Source organism: Lissotriton helveticus, chromosome 2_1 (assembly GCF_964261635.1).
Source record: "Lissotriton helveticus chromosome 2_1, aLisHel1.1, whole genome shotgun sequence".
In the NCBI taxonomy this organism is placed as follows: Eukaryota; Metazoa; Chordata; class Amphibia; order Caudata; family Salamandridae; genus Lissotriton; species Lissotriton helveticus.
Genome location: NC_136059.1, coordinates 518,483,947 through 518,505,571, shown reverse-complemented (window position 1 = coordinate 518,505,571; position 21,625 = coordinate 518,483,947). Strand labels below are relative to the sequence as shown.

General features: G+C 51.0%; 1 protein-coding gene across 2 annotated transcripts in view; it reads right to left on the bottom strand.

Annotated features, from left to right (window-relative positions):
* The window catches only part of NLN (neurolysin), a 290,543-nt gene that overhangs the window by 76,041 nt on the left and 192,877 nt on the right, over nt 1-21,625 (bottom strand). The window lies entirely within an intron of this gene.

Sequence of the window (21,625 nt, the reverse complement as noted above, 5' to 3'; positions counted from 1 at the left end):
AATTATTCTGCCGCAGATCCTACTTCCTCAACGCCATCGGACAACGAAATTACCTTGAGAGAGAAGGACAATCACTGTTCAGCAATAATAAGCCCTCATCAACCAGGGACTGGCATCATAGGACCCTTGTCTCCATGTTCAATGAATTGCCTTCCATCCGACTGTCACTAAGGAAAGAGAATCCAGGACACTCTATGTTGCAATGCTGGACAGAGGATCCACGTGGATCTGTTAGCTATGGCACCTACTGGAGAAGGGAGCTTTTCAGCCCCTCCAGGGCTATCTGGCAGATGAGTGCGGAGAGTAGGCATGCTTGGGAACTAATGCAAACAGAGACCCTGCTTGCGTTTGTGTTCTGTCGTGGGCTGAGCACAGCTTTCAGCCTATTGTCCTAAATTCTGTTTTGTGCCAATCTCAGTGCAGTAATTTTATAATAAGCACAGAGGTAGCCTGCACCTGGCTGCTTGAGAGATGGCCCCTCTTAAACTCAGCCCCTATCTGCTCAGTGGAGCTGATACAGGTCCTGGACAGTGACCTCTAATTACTAATAGAGCACCTGGATGCAGGAGTGTCTGCATGTATTGGAAACAATGCACAATCATATTCCACTGGGCAGATGAAGCTAATGTAAACCATCATGCCTGCATTGCGGCCTCTACTGATGCTATTCTCTATAATGTAACCTCCTGCCTTACTGTCCGACCTCAGCCGCAGACAGTAGTTTAATTCACTGAGGATCAACAGTGAATTGGTCACAGTGCATATTTATAAACAGAACTTTATGAATGTAATCCTGTTAGTTGAACCATAAAGATCTATATTATCATCTGTGTTGGACCTGGCCCTTTTGGCAGGTTCACCCGAGACTTTTTGCTTTTTCCTAGCCTGTTTCAGGAACCTGGGTTGGTGATTTTAGGCCTCTGCGCACTTTTTCACTGTGGTACAGTGTAAAGTGCGTGTGCTCTCTGTGTATGTGTGGTGAGTGACCTGCCCTCCCATAGGAATGAATGGGGAATATGTATGCCCATGGTAGTTCCTGATGTGTGGAGAGTGCAGGGTCGAGTTTGATATGTGCGAACTCGGGAGAATGAATGCTGCATAATGGTGTATGCGGCATGGTTGTGCCTAGTCTAGAAGTGCCACTTTTAGAAGTGGGCATATTTGTGTAGTGAGTCTGCTGGCACGTGTTTGGCTGGTGAGCCTGGCCCAGGAGTGCCTGGGCCTGCTTGTGGATTGACTGTCTGGTTTGAGTGTGACAGGGGCTGCAGAGCCCCCAGATGGTTGTCTGAGTCAGCCGTGGATGAAAGGCAGCATCTGCTGCCAGGGAAGTGGGAGGATATTAGCACCTGATAGTGAAGGGCTGTGCCTGCCTGCCACAATGCTGGCTCCACCCCCCCGCTGGGCGACTGTCACCTCTGTCCCTGATACTGAAGGGACTTCCCTCTAAACCGGTCTAGCTGGTTCTCACACTGCCTACACAAAGACTTCAAAGACTTTTCTGGGTATAAGAAGGGGCTGTGTCCCCTTCCAAAATTGTTCTTGTTTTTGGACTTGAATCTGCCAGGGGCGTGCTGCTGCTTGGGCTCAGGGGAATCCCTGAGCCCTGCCCAGCCCCTGGACATCTGATGGACTTTTCTGTCCTGGGAGCTGCTGGGCTCCCCCTTATGTCCTGGACCCCTGATGGACTTGTGCTGGACCCCTGAAGGACCTTTTTCTGGACTTTGGTTGCCTTTTAGCGCTAGGAGTGCTTTATTTCCCTGTTGAAGCGCTTGGAAGCGCTTGACTTGCTATTCTAGCGCTTTGGAGCGCTTTATTGCCCCCAAGCGCTGGAGAGCGCTTTATGTGTGCTTACAGCGCTAGGAGCGCTGTACCTTGCCCACGCGCTTAATAGCGCTTTAATTTTTATATTTATTTATCTCGAGGGAGCCCACCCCTCGGATAATGACTCCCCGCCTGCCTGCCTAAGCGGGGCCGCTGCGCTGCCCGCAGCGACCCGGAAGTGGTTGGCCGGCCGGCCAATGGCAGCGCGGCCGGCCGGAAGTCCCGCCCCCGCAGCCCGGGAGAGGAAAAGGGCGGCGAGGAGAAGCGGAGAGGAGTGATGGCCGCCCGGGGGCTCCCGTGAGCTGGGGAGTGGCCCCGGGCCGCCAGGACTAAGCGCCGAAGGTCGCGGGGCTCCCATGACCTGGAGGGAGCCCCGGAGGAGAAGTGGAGCTGTGGCCGATGACGGGGCTCACGTGTGCGGAGGGAGCCCCGAGAGAGAAGAGTCGCGGCTGCATTGGGCACCGGGGCAGGCAGGAGCCTACTCTGCGCCCCGGTGCACTCACCCAGATGAGGAGAAGAGGCGGAGAGCCCTGCTGAGCCCTGGCGAGAGAGAGGAGCCGAACAAGACGCCGCCCAGGAGCTCCGGTGAGTGCAGCTCGGTGGGAGGCCGTTGGGGGGTGTGTCGGAGCACGCTTTCGGTGCTCGCCCCCGTGGCCTGGGCCTCCTTCTCCCTTTCCGCTGCCCCGTTGAGCAGTGGGCAGCGGCCGCACCGTGGGGCATCATAGCTTTCGAGCCTGAGGGGCTCAATGGGGTTTCCTGTGCCACATTGTTGTTGAAGAGCAAGAGGGCTCAGGGGGCATATCGGGGCAGATTGTCGTTGCCCGTCCCCAGAGGGCCCAGTTGTGTCTAGAGCCACGAGGCTCTGGGGGCATCTTCTTTTAATGCCGAGCCCCAGAGGGGGGCTCCAACGCCGCCGCCATTATTTTGAGAGCTCGCCAGGCTCAGAGGGGCATTTTGGTTGAGGAGCCAGAGGGCTCCAGAGGGCATGTTTTGTTTTAGAGCCTGTGTGGCTCAGTGTGGCGCAATGTACTACTAGGGCCAGTGAGAGCCCTGCCGCAGTTTTATTTCCCAGCTGCCCAGCAATTAGTGGGCAGCTGCACCGTTTAGGCGCAATTTCAGGAGAAGAGTCCCTGGGTGGGACAGAGAGGGCACAGTGGTGCCAGGCCTTCACAGCTGCGCAGCACTTAGTGCCAGCTGCTAAGTTTAGGCTTTCTTTTCTTGAGACTGGCGCTGCATGGCAGCGCGCCCTGACATTTGGACACAGGGCGTCTGAGCCCCAACAAGGCCAGTTGGCCTAGGGACTGCCACAGGTGGTGGCTTATGTAAGATTGTGCGCAATTGTATGGTTTTTATTCCTGCACCTCTGAATGTTTTTAGACATCATGTGACTTTTGCGCTATTGTATTGTTCTGGTACCTCAATGTATTTTACTGCATCATGTGCTCTGTTCTCAACACCGCTGAATGTGTAGGTTTATACATCATGTGTTTCCCTTTACTACTCCTCTGAATGTATATGTATGCATCATGGGTAATGTGTTCTTTCCTAGACCCCTAAATGCTGTGTGATACTTAGGTGGTTGTTCTTTTTAGTACAGGTGGTCCTAGTGAGGTCCTGGTCCCCTGCGTGACATTCTCCTAAGGTGTTTAGGGTTGCGTAGGTGGTACTTACCTGTCCCCAGTAGTTACTGGATGTGATCTATAACTGTTATTCTTTTTGCTATACTTATTCTAAGTTCTATAAGTGCTATTTCTATATCTACAAAGTGTTGATTCTGACAGTGGCCCATGTGGTCCTGTCCTGTACATAATCCCTTATGAATGTTGCCCGTGCCAGTTGGCACAATGTACATGTGTGATTTTTATCTGATGTGTTTTGACAATACAAAAGTTATTTTAATATAACCTTGTGTGGAGTTCCTTTTGTGGTGTGCCTAGGATGTTGTTGCTGTTGTGTGCTGACGCAAATGCTTTACACATTGCCTCCGAGTTTAGCCTCACTGCTCGTGCCAAGCTACCAAGGGGGTGAGCAGGGGTTATCTTGGCGTGTGACTCCCTCGCCCTGACTAGAATGGTGGTTTCTGTCTGGCTTTGGCGTCAGCCTTAGCCTACCAGAAATAGCCAGTTCTAACAATCTGGTTGTCATCTATAGGCCTGTGGGGGTGACCATTGGATTTGATATTTTCAGAACAATGGAAGAATAAGAGGACGTCTTTAGCATGAAAAAAGATAAAACTAACAAGGCGGCGCAAGCCAAAAAAACTTTACAATATATCAAAGTGCCAAAATCTTCTCAGATGGAGTTGACGTGGCTTCTTGAATTTCATCAGGAACTAATGAGAAACCCTTTGCCTTGGCATTACTTGGTGCCAATGAAGTTTCACAAGTCACACTCAAAAATAAAATGTACTTTATACCAACAGAAAAGATGCAAGCTGATCTTAAAAATGAGGCCAAAAGTACAACGATGACAAAAGATGCGACTGACACTATCTTACAAGGTGAGAACACTAAAAAGGTCTGTTATGTTTTGTTCTTGACTGCTCGAGGAAAAGATGACTGGCCACAGTAGCCACAGTGCCACCAGTCACAGAACAGTTCACATGAAAAGTATCAGATTTCTAGATTAGAGGGTTCAAGTTAGGAGGGAAAATTCACAGAAGGCAAAAACCCTCATTGGTCTTCAATCAATCAGACCATTTGTAAAGCGCACTACTCACCCGTGAGGGTCTCAAGGTGCGGGGGGGGAGGTGGGGGTGCTACTAATGCTCGAATAGCCAGGTCTTGAGTAGCCTCCTGAAGGTTATTAGGTACTGGGTCTGCCGTAGTAGGATGGGGAGGGTGTTCCAGGTCTTGCCGGCGAGGTGGGAGAACGATCTGCCGCCGGTGGTCGCTCTTCGGATGCGGGGGACAGTGGCGTGGGCGAGTTCGGCGGAGTGGAGCTGGCGGTTCGGGGTGTAGAAGGTGAGTCGTCTGTTGAGGTATGCCGGTCCGGTGTTGTGTAGTGCCTGGTGTCCGTGGGTGAGGAGCTTGAAGATGATCCTCTTGTTGACGGGAAGCCAGTGCAGGTCTCTCAGGTGGGGTGTGATGTGGATATGGCAAGGGATGGCGAGGATCAGGCGTGCAGAGGCGTTCTGTATGCGTTGTAGTCGTTACAGGAGTTTGGCCGAAGGCTCCTGCGTAGAAGGCGTTTCCGTAGTCCAGCCTGCTCCTGACGAGGGCCTGGGTGACCGTTCTTCTTGTTTCGCTGGAGATCCACCTGTAGATCTTGCGGAGCATGCGGAGGGTGTTGAAGCAGGAGGACGAGACGGCGATGACGTGTTTGATCATGGAGTGTTGAGTCAAGGATAAACCCCAGGTTGCGTGAGTGGTCGGTGGGTGTTGGAGCTGCTCCCAGTGCGGTCGGCCACCAGGATTCGTCCCAGGCTGAGAGGGTGGATCTGAGGATGAGGACCTCCGTCTTGTCAGAGTTCAGCTTTAGACGGCTGCTCTTCATCTGCTCGGCGACGGCCCTCATTCCTTCGTGGAGGTTGGTTTTGGCTGTGAGGGAGAGGATCAGCTGGGTGTCATCGGCGTAAGAGATGATGTTGAGGTCGTGCAGTCGGGCGACGTGGGCGAACGGCGCCATGTAGACGCTGAACAATGTCGGAGTTGAGGGATGATCCTTGGGGTACATCGCAGATGATCTCTGAGGCTTCGCAAACGAAAGGCGGATGCTCTGGGTTCTGCTGGAAAGGAAGGAGGTGGTCCATTCCAGAGCCTTGTCTCGGATCCCTGCATTGTGGAGGCGTGTGCGTAGGGTGTGGTGGCAGACAGTGTCGGAGGTGGCTGATAGGTCCAGGAGGATGAGGGCTGCGGTTTCACTGCTGTCCAGCAGGGCTGGATGTCATCGGTGGCAGCGAACAGGGCAGTTTCTGTACTGTGGTTGCTGCGGAACCCGGACTGGGACTGGTGCAGGATGTTGTTCTCCACGAGGTAGCGAGACAGTTGTCTGTTGACGATCTTCTCGATGACCTTCGCCGGGAACGGGAGCAAGGAGATGGGCCGGAAGTTCTTGAGGTCCCTCGGATCCGCCTTGGATTTCTTGAGTAAGGCGTTGATCTCGGCGTGCTTCCAGCACTCTGGGAAGGTCACGGTCTCGAAGGAGATGTTGATGGCCTTGCAGAGATGGGATGCGATGGAGGCGCTAGCTTTGATGAAGATGTGGTCTGGGCATTGGTCTGACTGAGAGCCGGAGTCGATGGTGTTCATTATTTTGATGGTCTCGTCATTGTTTATGTTGGTCCAGGTGAGCAGGGGATCGATGTGGGTGATGGCTGTGGGGTCTGCGGTGTCAATAGCTGTCAGGGAGGTCAGGTCGTTGAAGCTGTCGTGGATGTCTGCGATCTTGCGATGGAAGAAGGTGGCAAGGGAGTCGCACAGGTCTTGCGATGGTGGGATGTCGTTGGAGCTGGGGTTGGAGAGTTCCTTCACAATGTTGAAGAGCTCTTTGCTGTTGAGCGCATAGTTGTTGATGCGGTCCTTGAAGGAGGTCCTTTTGGCAGATCTGTTTAGGTGATGGGGTCTGCGGATGGCGTTCTTGTGGGCTTTGTAGCTGTCCGATGTCTTTTCGCGGTGCCATTTCTTCTCTAGTTTTCAGCAGGTTTGCTTGGAGGCCTGGAGGTCTGCGGTGAACCAGCTGGCTTTCTTGTTAGTGCGTCTGTTGGAGGGTTTCTTTATCGGGGCAAGAGTGTTGGTGCAGTCGTCAATCCATCGCCTGAGGTTGCGGGTGGCGGTGGGGTCAGCGGATGGGCTTTGGGCGAGGGTGGTGTTTAGCTAGTCTTCAGTGACTTTGCTCCAGCTGCGGAGGAGGATCTGTTGAGTGCGGTGGTGCGTGGTGGGTTTCCAGAAGGTGAAGTGGATGCATCGATGGTCTGTCCAGTGGAGTTCGGTGGTGTGGCTGGAGGTGACTTGGGAGCTTGTGGAGAAGATGGGGTCAAGCGTGTGGCTGGCGGAGTGGGTGGCCATTGTGACTAGCTGTCTGAGTCAGAGGTTGGCGAGGTTGTCGATCAGGGTGGTGGAGTTGGTGTCGTAGTTGTTCTCGAGGTGGTTGAAGGTGATGACTAATGCAGAAGTAAATAGGAGACACCAATCTCTCCCTGACATCATGGAAGAAGAAGAAAGCCAGGCCAAGAAATCCAGAAGGAGATGTAAAGCAACTTCTAACAATAGGACGCCAAAATCAGGAGCACAAATAGTAGCAACAGGATGGTTAACGTGCTGAAAAATAAGGCAAGAATGTGTTGAACTGCATCCATCAATCATAAATTAGTCCAAATAACATTACAACAGGAATCTACATCACTGGAAAAGGCTCTAATTCATCTTAGACAGTGGCACTCAGGCAGAGATTTTAGAACAGATCACCATCTTGAAGATGGCAGTTCAAAAGGCCTGTCCACTCCCCTCATCTGTAACTCATGGAGTCAGCTTGACCAGTCAGGTGACAACAATCGCAGATAAACCAGCACGGCCCAGACCGCGAGGATGCTCGGCCATGCACAATTATTTAGCTCCAGGATTCTACTCACACATTGGAAACCACAGTGAAGGTGCAACAGTTTCCAATTTCTAGGTCTTACTCAGAGAGCAGAAGGTGCAACTGTTCCTATAAGGTCTGTAGGTCTCTCTAATTTCTTTCACTGGAAAGAGTGTACTCGGCACTTGTACCTCCGCTGAGACCCAGTGAGAGCATTATGCACACGCTTCCTGAATCTTCATGACTGTGATGTAATATGACAACAAGCAAAAGTGGGAGCTAAAGTGCAATTTGAGAGCTGCACAGTGTTTCAGGATTAAACTGAAATGGTATAGAAGAAACTTAAATCATTTGATGCCATGAAATGCAGGCTTTGAAAAAATGATCTTAGATACATGTTCCTTTTTCTGGCAAACATGAAATTAATCAAAAATAGAAATTTACACGTTTTAATTCACTAGATACAGTGAACAAAAAATACAGCTCGGAACTGTCTGAATCGATGCTATAATATAATCAGACACGGTAATACTGATGCGTTTGAAAGATGTATCCTTTCTGGAGTTCCTGTGTTTGATATATGGCTGATCATCTAAGAATGATACAGAACGTTCTTCGTCTCAAAAACTACACTGAGAGATAAAGAGTTCCATCCTACCTCAGAAAATAATATGTATATCGACTTTCCTACAGGAAGCACGTTTGAATGAACCAGATCACTCTAAATTAACAAAGAACCGTCAGGGCCAAGTGTTCTTTTCCTCATGCTCCACTTATGTAACAGAGGTAGCTATTTGGTTAGCGGGAAAGTTGCTTTCAACACCATGAGGTGGTTAAATATCCACAGGGTGGATAAGTTTTGGTGTATGGGAAATCAGATGAACAGGAGCTGAGTTGAATGTTTATTCTGAATGTTTATTCACCTACTAAGGCTGATATTGTTTTTATTCCTAAATTGTTGACAATACTGAGCCCTGGATGCTCTCATGATTTAGTAAAGATGTTACATGCAGAGCTTTAGATGAATCTCCCCTCAATGTTAGTACTGGCACCAAGATGACTAGGCAAGTTGACTAGGCACGAGCTCAACAAACTCATACGATGGATAAATGATGGGAGTGTTTTACAAATCCCAACTTTTACTTTTTATTCACCACAACATCACTCACATGGGGGATTGACCCTTCAATGGAACTCAAAAATAACACAGATCAGAACAAGGAGATGGTGTCTTTGAGGGGGTTGCAACGGGGAGCCCAGAGAGTGGTGATGAGTGGTACCTGCATTGTCAGGATTCTCTAGGTTCATCAGCAAAAAAGAATGTGGTATAAAGCAGAGGGAGAGATTACTGAACTAGAGAGGACCTTAGTGAACCAGCCTCAAAGTATTAAGTTCTTGTAGTTCTTAAACGTAAGCTGGGAAAAAATACACACCATTAGTTAGGTTTTTCTATAAATCCTATAGTGAATTAATGGAGAGGGTGCACTGTAACAGATGACCCGTCATAGAAATACTTCTACGTCTTACACGACAAGACAATCCATTATTTTACCAAAGAAGTGGGGGGGTGGCTTGGCCAGCTGCAAGATGGCCGCACCTTGAGTGGGCTCTGCCTGCCAAGCTTCTTAATCCGCTAGGCATCTACATCCCTCCCGCACTCAAACGCGATTCCCCGACTGTATAGCAAGGGGAATCGACTGATTCAACTCCTGCCTTCCTACCTGGTTTCTCAGCAGAGCTGTGCTGCTCGTGGTCGGCGCTGGGCACACGCGTCAGCTCCCAGGAGGGTCGCTCCCATTCCCTCCGGAGCTGCGCGGGCCATGGGTGCCCCACGTTGACGACAGAGGATCCTGTGCCCCTGTGCTGCGGAGACCGGTGAGTGACACTGCCCTCGGGGTGGCCGCTGGTGGGGTTGGGGGCCGTTTGCTGCACAGCCTGGTCCGGGGCGCCGCGGCCTCGGACCTCTGTGACTGAATCCGGGCTTACTGAGTCCTGCTCTGTGGGCCCTGCTGCTCTTGCTGTTGGCCACCATAAGTGTGGCAGGGTATGCTCAGACGTGAGTCCCTTGCTCACTTTGCCACTGGATTCAAGCAAGTCGGGCTGAAGACGGCTGAAATGCCAGAAACCGGTCCTCGGAAGCATGTTTCCGGTCCAGGGAAGGCATGGCTTGGTAGTTCGGGCTGGACTGTTCCCATGAGGCACAGGGTCAGACTGATTTGCATATAGCCATGTCTGAACTGGGGTGGCAGAGTGGGCTAAAGAACGGTGATGGATCAAACCCAGATCTTTTGACTGGGTGTGAGTGTTTGATTGATTCAGATGCTCCGTCCATCACCACCCCCTTTTGTACCGCTTTTGGCCACCATAAGTGTGGCAGGGTATGCTCAGACGTGAGTCCCTTGCTCACTTTGCCACTGGATTCAAGCAAGCTGGGCTGAAGACGGCTGGAATGCCAGAAACCGGTCCCCGGAAGCTTGTTTCCGGTCCAGGGAAGGCATGGCTTGGTAGTTCGGGCTGGACTGTTCCCATGAGGCACAGGGTCAGACTGATTTGCATATAGCCATGTCTGAACTGGGGTGGCAGAGTGGGCTAAAGAACGGTGATAGATCAAACCCAGATCTTTTGACTGGGTGTGAGTATTTGATTGATTCAGATGCTCCGTCCATCACCACACCCCCTTTTGTACCGCTTTTGGCCACCATAAGTGTGGCAGGGTATGCTCAGACATGAGTCCCTTGCTCACTTTGCCACTGGATTCAAGCAAGCCGGGCTGAAGACGGCTGGAATGCCAGAAACCGGTCCTCGGAAGCTTGTTTCCGGTCCAGGGAAGGCATGGCTTGGTAGTTCGGGCGGGACTGTTCCCATGAGGCACAGGGTCAGACTGATTTGCATATAGCCATGTCTGAACTGGGGTGGCAGAGTGGGCTAAAGAACGCTGATGGATCAAACCCAGATCTTTTGACTGGGTGTGAGTGTTTGATTGATTCAGATGCTCCGTCTATCACCACCCCCTTTTGTACCGCTCTTGCTGTTGGGGCCGTGCTCTGCACCACTCCGGGTGCTGTGAAGGGCCCAGGGCGAAAACACGATCTTCTCGATGACCTTCGCTGGGAACGGGAGCAGGGAGATGGGCCAGAAGTTCTTGAGGTCCCTCGGATCCGCCTTGGATTTCTTGAGTAAGGCGTTGATCTCGGCGTGCTTCCAGCGCTCTGGGAAGGTCACGGTCTCGAAGGAGATGTTGATGGCCTTGCAGAGATGGGATGCGATGGAGGCGCTAGCTTTGATGAAGATGTGGTGTGGGCATTGGTCTGACGGAGAGTCGGAGTCGATGGTGTTCATGATTTTGATGGTGTCGTCATTGTTTATGTTGGTCCAGGTGAGCAGGGGATCGATGTGGGTGATGGCTGTGGGGTCTGCGGTGTCAATGGCTGTCAGGGAGGTCAGGTTGTTGAAGCTGTCGTGGATGTCTGCGATCTTGCGATGGAAGAAGGTGGCAAGGGAGTCGCACAGGTCTTGCGATGGTGGGATGTCGTTGGAGCTGGGGTTGGAGAGTTCCTTCACGATGTTGAAGAGCTCTTTGCTGTTGAGCGCATAGTTGTTGAGGCGGTCCTTGAAGGAGGTCCTTTTGGCAGATTTGTTGAGGGGATGGGGTCTGCGGATGGCGTTCTTGTGGGCTTCGTAGCTGTCCGGTGTCTTTTCGCGGTGCCATTTCTTCTCTAGTTTTCGGCAGGTTTGCTTGGAGGCCTGGAGGTTTGCGGTGAACCAGCTGGCTTTCTTGTTAGTGCGTCTGTTGGATGGTTTCTTTATCGGGGCAAGAGTGTTGGTGCAGTCGTCAATCCATCGCCTGAGGTTGCGGGCGGCGGTGGCGGTGGGGTCAGCGGGTGGGCTTTGGGCGAGGGTGGTGTTTAGCTAGTCTTCAGTGACTTTGCTCCAGCTGCGGAGAAGGATCTGTTGAGTGCGGTGGTGCGTGGTGGGTTTCCAGAAGGTGAAGTGGATGCATCGATGGTCTGTCCAGTGGAGTTCGGTGGTGTGGCTGGAGGTGACTTGGGAGCTTGTGGAGAAGATGGGGTCAAGCGTGTGGTTGGCGGAGTGGGTGGCCATTGTGACTAGCTGTCTGAGTCAGAGGTTGGCGAGGTTGTCGATCAGGGTGGTGGAGTTGGTGTCGTAGTTGTTCTCGAGGTGGTTGAAGGTGAGGACTAATGCAGAAGTAAATAAGAGACACCAATCTCTCCCTGACATCATGGAAGAAGAAGAAAACCAGGCCAAGAAATCCAGAGGGAGATGTAAAGCAACTTCTAACAATAGGACGCCAAAATCAGGAGCACAAATAGTAGCAACAGGATGGTCAACGTGCTGAAAAATAAGGCAAGAATGTGTTGCACTGCATCCATCAATCATAAATTAGTCCAAATAACATTACAACAGGAATCTACCTCACTGGAAAAGGCTCTACTTCATCTTAGACAGTGGCACTCAGGCAGAGATTTTAGAACAGATCACCATCTTGAAGATGGCAGTTCAAAAGGCCTGTCCACTCCCCTCATCTGTAACTCATGGAGTCAGCTTGACCAGTCAGGTGACAACAATCGCAGATAAACCAGCACGGCCCAGACCGCGAGGATGCTCGGCCATGCACAATTATTTAGCTCCAGGATTCTACTCACACATTGGAAACCACAGTGAAGGTGCAACAGTTTCCAATTTCTAGGTCTTACTCAGAGAGCAGAAGGTGCAACTGTTCCTATAAGGTCTGTAGGTCTCTCTAATTTCTTTCACTGGAAAGAGTGTACTCGGCACTTGTACCTCCGCTGAGACCCAGTGAGAGCATTATGCACAGGCTTCCTGAATCTTCATGACTGTGATGTAATATGACAACAAGAAAAAGTGGGAGCTAAAGTGCAATTTGAGAGCTGCACAGTGTTTCAGGATTAAACTGAAATGGTATAGAAGAAACTTAAATCATTTGATGCCATGAAATGCAGGCTTTGAAAAAATGATCTTAGATACATGTTCCTTTTTCTGGCAAACATGAAATTCATCAAAAATAGAAATTTACACGTTTTAATTCACTAGATACAGTGAACGAAAAATACAGCTCGGAACTGTCTGAATCGATGCTATAATATAATCAGACACGGTAATACTGATGCGTTTGAAAGATGTATCCTTTCTGGAGTTCCTGTGTTTGATATATGGCTGATCATCTAAGAATGATACAGAACGTTCTTCGTCTCAAAAACTACACTGAGAGATAAAGAGTTCCATCCTACCTCAGAAAATAATATGTATATCGACTTTCCTACAGGAAGCACGTTTGAATGAACCAGATCACTCTAAATTAACAAAGAACCGTCAGGGCCAAGTGTTCTTTTCCTCATGCTCCACTTATGTAACAGAGGTAGCTATTTGGTTAGCGGGAAAGTTGCTTTCAACACCATGAGGTGGTTAAATATCCACAGGGTGGATATGTTTTGGTGTATGGGAAATCAGATGAACAGGAGCTGAGTTGAATGTTTATTCTGAATGTTTATTCACCTACTAAGGCTGATATTGTTTTTATTCCTAAATTGTTGACAATACTGAGCCCTGGATGCTCTCATGATTTAGTAAAGATGTTACATGCAGAGCTTTAGATGAATCTCCCCTCAATGTTAGTACTGGCACCAAGTTGACTAGGCAAGTTGACTAGGCACGAGCTCAACAAACTCATACGATGGATAAATGATGGGAGTGTTTTCCAAAACCCAACTTTTACTTTTTATTCACCACAACATCACTCACATGGGGGATTGACCCTTCAATGGAACTCAAAAATAACACAGATCAGAACAAGGAGATGGTGTCTTTGAGGGGGTTGCAATGGGGAGCCCAGAGAGTGGTGATGAGTGGTACCTGCATTGTCAGGATTCTCTGGGTTCATCAGCAAAAAGAATCTGGTATAAAGCAGAGGGAGAGATTACTGAACTAGAGAGGACCTTAGTGAACCAGCCTCAAAGTATTAAGTTCTTGTAGTTCTTAAACGTAAGCTGGGAAAAAATACACACCATTAGTTAGGTTTTTCTATAAATCCTATAGTGAATTAATGGAGAGGGTGCACTGTAACAGATGACCCGTCATAGAAATACTTCTACGTCTTACACGACAAGACAATCCATTAATTTTACCAAAGAAGTGGGGGGGTGGCTTGGCCAGCTGCAAGATGGCCGCACCTTGAGTGGGCTCTGCCTGCCAAGCTTCTTAATCCGCTAGGCATCTACATCCCTCCCGCACTCAAACGCGATTACCCGACTCTGTGTAGCAAGGGGAATCGACTGATTCAACTCCTGCCTTCCTACCTGGTTTCTCAGCAGAGCTGTGCTGCTCGTGGTCGGCGCTGGGCACACGCGTCAGCTCCCAGGAGAGTCGCTCCCATTCCCTCCGGAGCTGCGCGGGCCATGGGTGCCCCACGTTGACGACAGAGGATCCTGTGCCCCTGTGCTGCGGAGACCGGTGAGTGACACTGCCCTCGGGGTGGCCGCTGGTGGGGTTGGGGGCCGTTTGCTGCACAGCCTGGTCCGGGGCGCCGCGGCCTCGGACCTCTGTGACTGAATCCTGGCTTACTGAGTCCTGCTCTGTGGGCCCTGCTGCTCTTGCTGTTGGCTACCATAAGTGTGGCAGGGTATGCTCAGACGTGAGTCCCTTGCTCACTTTGCCACTGGATTCAAGCAAGCCGGGCTGAAGACGGCTGGAATGCCAGAAACCGGTCCTCGGAAGCTTGTTTCCGGTCCAGGGAAGGCATGGCTTGGTAATTCGGGCTGGACTGTTCCCATGAGGCACAGGGTCAGACTGATTTGCATATAGCCATGTCTGAACTGGGGTGGCAGAGTGGGCTAAAGAACGGTGATGGATCAAACCCAGATCTTTTGACTGGGTGTGAGTGTTTGATTGATTCAGATGCTCCGTCCATCACCACCCCCTTTTGTACCGCTTTTGGCCACCATAAGTGTGGTAGGGTATGCTCAGACGTGAGTCCCTTGCTCACTTTGCCACTGGATTCAAGCAAGCCGGGCTGAAGACGGCTGGAATGTCAGAAACCGGTCCTCGGAAGCTTGTTTCCGGTCCAGGGAAGGCATGGCTTAGTAGTTCGGGCTGGACTTTTCCCATGAGGCACAGGGTCAGACTGATTTGCATATAGCCATGTCTGAACTGGGGTGGCAGAGTGGGCTAAAGAACGGTGATGGATCAAGTCCAGATCTTTTGACTGGGTGTGAGTGTTTGATTGATTCAGATGCTCCGTCCATCACCACCCCCTTTTGTACCGCTTTGGCCACCATAAGTGTGGCAGGGTATGCTCAGACATGAGTCCCTTGCTCACTTTGCCACTGGATTCAAGCAAGCAGGGCTGAAGACGGCTGGAACGCCAGAAACCGGTCCTCGGAAGCTTGTTTCCGGTCCAGGGAAGGCATGGCTTGGTAGTTCGGGCTGGACTGTTCCCATGAGGCACAGGGTCAGACTGATTTGCATATAGCCATGTCTGAACTGGGGTGGCAGAGTGGGCTAAAGAACGGTGATGGATCAAACCCAGATCTTTTGACTGGGTGTGAGTGTTTGATTGATTCAGATGCTCCGTCCATCACCACCCCCTTTTGTACCGCTCTTGCTGTTGGGGCCGTGCTCTGCACCACTCCGGGCGCTGTGAAGGGCCCAGGGCGAAAACAACAGCTCCTCCTACTTTCGTCTTGGCCTGCACCCCCCCTTGGATACAGGGACGCCCGTGGCCTGGGCGATCTTCAGGGTACCCACCTCTACCGAGCTCTAGCCGGGGCTGGTTGCTGGCACGCTGCAATCTCGTCATTTTGGAGGCTTCCTGAAGTTGCTGGCACTCCACCTACCTCGTGCTCCACGTCTGCCTTGCTTTGGTGCCTTTCCCATTGGGGTGAGCTCCCCCTTTCCACTTGGCTCATCTGTCGTTCTGCCACTTACCTGCGGGCGTTCAGCCTTGACGGGCTGGACTCTGCTAGCGTCCCGCCGCCATCTTCCTACTGCCTGCTCTTCGGGGGTGGCAATACTGGCTCGTGCCCCTGCTCCCGTTCCTACATTGCTTGCCGGAGGTTGCTGATTAAAGGTCATTGAAGTCATAACCTACCCTCTGCCTGCCGGTTGCCTCCTTCGCTGCCCGGCGGGTCGCAGCCCCTGGCCTGCGGCGACCTGTCCTCGCTCGTCTTCCTTTGCCTTGCGCAGACCCCAACCCGTCAGCTGTACCCTTTATTATGGGGAAATCAGATCCAAAATAGCCCAAGATAGCCTTTGAGCTCAGAAGATCCTCCCGCCAGGACGGTGCTGGCTCTGACGGCGCAGACTCTGCTGCCACAATGGACTCCCTCCCCCCCTCCCCCTTCCACCCCCTCAACCGGGATGACGACCTCAAGGCAATCATGCTGGACGTTAAATCGACCGTGACTGGAATTGCAACCCAGCTGGACCAACTCTCGCTCGCCTTGACTCGGTCAAGGCCCGCCACTCCCACGATAATCGTTTGCTCCATGTTGAGTCCAGGGTGTCGGACGCTGAGGATGCTGCAACCCAGGACCGGCAGAAATTGCTCCAGATGGACAAGATTCTGGCCATAATTCGGGAGAAGAATGAAGATTTGGAAGCCCGCTCCCGCCGGAGCAATCTTCGCATCACAGGCCTTCCGGAGTCCAGCAACATCTCAAAAATGGAGGACTTCATCGAGCAACTGATCAAAGAACTCTTCGGGGATGTCCTATCTCCGGTTTTCATCGAGGAGTGTGTCATTCGCTCCCTCGGCCCGCGTCCTGGTCCTGGACTGCCACACCACCCCAGCGTAGCTAAAATCTTGAATTACCGGGATCGGGACGCCATCCTTCGAGCTGCTCGTGACAGGGGCACCATCAATCACCAGAGAAATACACACTCCTTTTATCCGGACTATACTCTCACCGTGCAGGCGGCCCGGCGAGACTTCCTTCCGGCCAAGTGCATCCTTCAGAAGCATGATGTCTAATATTCCTTGGCCTACCCGGTGAAGCTGAGAGTCCGGCAGGGCGCCAATTCACTTGTTTTTTCAGACCCAAGGGAGGCCCTGGCATTTGCCAAGAAACTTGAAAAAGAAGCCCGCTCCTCCCCTCCCAAGTCTCCACTTGATTGCGTTGATCGTCTGAGTGACAACGATTGAATGTGCGGACAGTGTTTCTCTCCTTAATATTCTGTGTGTTTTGATGCCAACTACTATCCTAAGCTTGGCCACCCTGCTCTTTTGCAGGGGTGTTTACCTAGCCCTCCCATGCCCCCATGGGATGATTCCCAATGTTACTGCTGTTCTCTCCCCTCCCAGTTGTGCGTCCCTGGGTGGTGCGGGTGGACTTCTCAGCCTGATTGGTGGGTTGGAGTGGGTGCGGGTTGGTGGGTTTTTTCTTGTTTGGGATGATAGGGTTGGGGTGGGGGGTTGTTCGGGTTGGGGTTTTCTTCTCTACTATTGGGGTTGCGGCTGTACTCCGCCGTTGCTTGTTTGTTTGGTACTGCTCTCACATGTCACATGACTGTGACATTGCACTGTGCTCATTATTTCCTCTTGCCTCAAGCCAAATGTTATCCTTGATCCACGACTGTACTGTTCCTTTAGCTCCACCTCATGCATGCCTGTTGTTTTTGTGGGATCCGAATGCATGGGGCATTATCTCAGATCAATGAGCCTTGTATTTAAATTTCCTCTCCGCCACTGGGGGGCTTGCGCGACCCTCCCACAAGGTCCTTCCAGCTGCCATATCGATCACACTGTGGCCTGCTACCCTCGGCGCTCCCAACCTGCGCTGTGTTCTGTCACACTTGTGGCCTCCTCCTTATGTCTGACACCGTCTGTTTGACTTGGAATGTCCGTGGCCTAAACGACCACCGTAAGGCAAGGCTGATACATTCACATTTACAGAGACACCAGATTGACATATGCTTGTTACAGGTGACGCACCTGATGCCCGGTTCTCTCTCCCGAATCCAGGCGCGTTACTGGGGTAGAATACACTCCTCTACCTACTCTTCCTATGCTAACGGGGGTTTCTATACCAATACGCACGGGTCTTCCCTGGCACACTGCCCAAACACTTATAGATCCCGAGGGCAGGTATGTAATTCTCCATGGTTCACTGTTGGCCCAGCCCATTACACTCGCCGCGGTCTATGGTCCCAACTCTGACGACCCGGTCTTCTTCCACCATGTATGGCACCTCATTTCCTCCTGTGGCCCTGCTGCGGGTGTCTGGGGTGGGGATTTTAACATCACCTTATCGGCGGTGCTCAATAGGTACGGCCCCCATGCATCCCACCCACGCGCCACCACAGCCCTCACTTCCATCCTACTTGATAACTCCCTCTGCGATGGCTGGCGCCACCTCCGACCCGATGCCCGTGACGGTACCTGTATGACCAGAGCGAGTGGCTGCTGGTCACGCATTGACTTCTGCCTGACCTCTCCTGACGTCCTGCTTGGAAAGGATTCTCTGCATCCACCTTCCTAATAGATTGAATCTTTAGAAGAGGCACTGGGTGATGCGAACAGATAGCCCAATCAAGTGTAGGCACCGGACTTCCCCTTGTGTTAATGGCTATGATTGTTACCCCTAAAGTGATGATTTCATTTCAGCGGTCTCCCTGGTACCTCATCGAGGTGAGGCGGGAAATGCTGGTCTGCCTCTCAACAGTAAGATTTTACCTGGCAACACTTCAGATCTTCATCAAATGCAAGATTGTTAGCATCTCATAAAGGTTTATCATTGTATGACAAGCATCTTTAATCCACTTGTATAGCTCAATGTTCCGTTTCAATTTAACAAATAAGAGAAGGACCCAGAGCAGGGTCTCTGAAGATAGTGGCGTCCACTGTTGCAATTTTTTGAATCCTCTATCCCTGTATCCGAGACTTGTGGAACACAAGATACGGAACATCTGTACTAGTTTTCGCTGGCGTCATAAAACTGTACCTCATATCTATAACACCATGGAAACCAGCTAATAGCAATTTTTCGTGAGCAGGTCCTTCCCACTTCAATTTGTGTAATCAGCCTCACCAAATTTTTAGATATACCATTTACTAGGGAGGAAATACTCGCAGCAATCATCGGCCTACCTGGGAACAAGGCTCCGGGCCTCGATGGCCTTCTGGCCTCGTTCTACAAAATGTATGCAGATCTCCTAGAGCCGCACGTGGCGGCTATATATAATGAATCTTTTGACAACGGCCTCTTCCCGCACTCTCTCCGTGAGGCCTTGATTACTTTGCTCCTTAAACCCGACAATCCCGCTGACCGTTGTGATTCCTACCGCCCCCTCTCTTTAATAAACATCAACAAAAAATCTTCGCCAAACTGATCGCCTCCCGCCTTTTTCTCCTCATGCCACTCATTGCTCGCCCGGACCAATCAGGTTTCATTTCCGGCAGAGCAACTTCACATAAACTCCGCACAATCTTTTCAGTTCTACCCCAAATTAATCCCAACCTTCCCGCGGTGGCTGCTCTGCTGGATGCCACAAAGACGTTTGATACGCTTGAGTGGCCCTTTCCATTTTACCTTTTACCCCGTATGGGCTTCAGCTAAATATTTATACGCAAGATCATGCTCCTTTACACTGCCCCATCGGCCCGCTTACGCATTAACGGTCAGATCACTGACCCCATCAGCATCAATCGGTGTTGTTTCCCTTGACTGATGCCACTGCTCCGTTCACACCTGATTTCCCGTTTGTGTGGGCTTCTGGCCCCACGCATTATTAAGGCATCTGGCTGAGCAGGGACTTGGATGAACTGTGGAGATCAAACTTTGGTTGTGCTGTAGATTGGTTGGAATCCAAGATTACCACATGGAGCCGGCTCCCATTGTCTATGGCTGGCCGGATCGCAATCGCAAAGATGGTGGTTCTGCCAAAATTCCTCTACTTGTCTCTGAATGTCCCGATTCCCCTCACCACTCAGTTTTTTCGCACACTGCGCTCTTTAATCATTTCACTTGTCTGGGCGGGTAACCAGCCGAGGGTGGCATATGACATCCTTACTCTCCCCATGTCTGCCGGCGGTCTGGGTGCGCCAGATTTTAAGATATATGCCCTGCACAGGCCAGCTTTCTGCACTTTAGGATTCCTCCCAACCCCTACCAACCTCATGTTACTGTTGAGGCGGATATAGCCTCCCCCTGGCCTCTGCCTACGGCGCTGTTTGCGCCAGCGGTCCGACCTCAGGCAGAGGTGGATACAGTTGAGACGTTGCGCTGGGCCTGGTCCGGTCTTCGCCGGCTCTCCAACCTCCCCTTACACTCTGCAAACGTTGTGCCAATAGTGAACCACCCTGATTTCCCCCCGTTTCAGCCTTCCGGCATGTCTAAGGACGCAACGCGTCTGGGTTTACGGACGGTTGCGGACCTTTGCCCAGGAGATGCCTTTTACCTCCTCCCAGATTCTTCAGGTTCGCTGGACACGTTACTATTCTACCAGCTGTGCTCCATCTGTCGGACTTTGCACTCCACATTCCCTCAGCCCCCTCCCAACATGCCGGCCCTCGACTTTGTGTACGCATCACCGTCCCCACATAAATTAATCACTAGATTTTACGCTCTCACACTAACGTTAACCTCCATTTCCTCGGATCGCGCGCCTGAGTCTTGCGGGGCGGATCTTAGCATTGACATCGCACAGGCTGACTGGCTCTACTGCTGCAACCAGACGAAGAAGCTGTCACCTAATTACCGGCTCCGTCTGATACACTTTAAGTTCTTGCATAGGATAAATTGCAACCCTGCTCAGCTCGACAAGCTCGGGCTCATACCTAATGACAACTGTATGCACTGCGATGCCCCTGCTGCTGATTTCGCGCATCTGGCATGGTAGTGCCCAGGGTCTCCGAATTCTGGCAAGGCGTGTGTGCCACAGTGTCGGCTACTACTGGTACTACAGTGTCCCCTGACCCCACTCTGTGCCTACTTGGTTTTGTAAAAATCTGTCCAGATGCTTCTCGCCGCCTGATTGCGATGCCGCTGGTCTTGGCCCGGCGTAGGGTGGCCATGTGCTGGGGCGTACGCCTGCACCCAGGGTTAACAGTTGGCTGGAGAACGCCTCCCGGTGTCAGACTCTATTATCGGAGTTTTCAGACTTAATGCCCGCCAGGTCCCGACCAGTTGATATCTGGGGTCCTCTAGTGACTTACCTCCATTCCCGTTCCATTCCCAGCGGCGCCGCCTCTCCCACGGTCCCCGCGGCTCTTCTCCCGCGGCGGCCGCCGGTGCTGCCCAGTGCCTGTCTTCCCCCCCTCCTATATTAGGCCCAGCCTTATGTCCCTCATCTTTAACTAAGGAGTGGTGTTAGAGCCCCCCTGTGCGAAGGGCTCCCCTTATTTTTGATGTCTGTGTACTATGCCTTTACATCTCAAGGTCTCTTATAAGGAACAGCTGATTTATTTCTATATGCTTGACTTGACTTGCAATGTGTCGATTTGCGTTTATCTGTTGCACAGTGTACTGTACCTGACTTGTAATTCCTCAATAAAGGTCTTGAAATATAAACAAAAATAAATAAATGTTACCAAAGAAGTAAATGGCAAATGAAATTGAGTGATTGTACAATCGCCGCTGGTTCGTTTTCTCTCTCTCTCTCTCTCTCTCTCTCTCTCTCTCTCTCTCTCTCTCTCTCTCTCTCTCTCTCTCTCTCTCTCTCTCTCTCTCTCTCTCTCTCTCTCTCTCTCTCTCTCTCTCTCTCTCTCTCTCTCTCTCTCTCTCTCTCTCTCTCTCTCTCTCTCTCTCTCTCTCTCTCTCTCTCTCTCTCTCTCTCTCTCTCTCTCTCTCTCTCTCTCTCTCTCTCTCTCTCTCTCTCTATATATATATATATATATATTATATATATATATATATTATATATATATATATATTGCATCTACTTGCATATAGTGAGTCATTTACTTTTCTGGTAAACATTATGGATATGGATTCTCTTGTCGAAATAGTTCTTTCACTCAATATTACATGAAAAAAACCTAAGTAAGGTTAATATGTCGGAATCACATAAAGGGGTATTTCTATGAATGCGTCCTATCTGTTACAGTAGATCAGAAGCACCCTGGTTCTCACGGGCATATAGGGTGGTCCTTGTATTTTGTTAACGCTCCATGGAGAGGGTGACAGGTAAGGCAGGATATTGGCCTGGGCGCTAAGGAAGGAGACTCTGTGAGATGGTATAGTATAGATCAATAATGATCGTCTGCAGACTGAACACACACAAGTGGTAAGTAATAAGGTGTTCAGTAGTTATC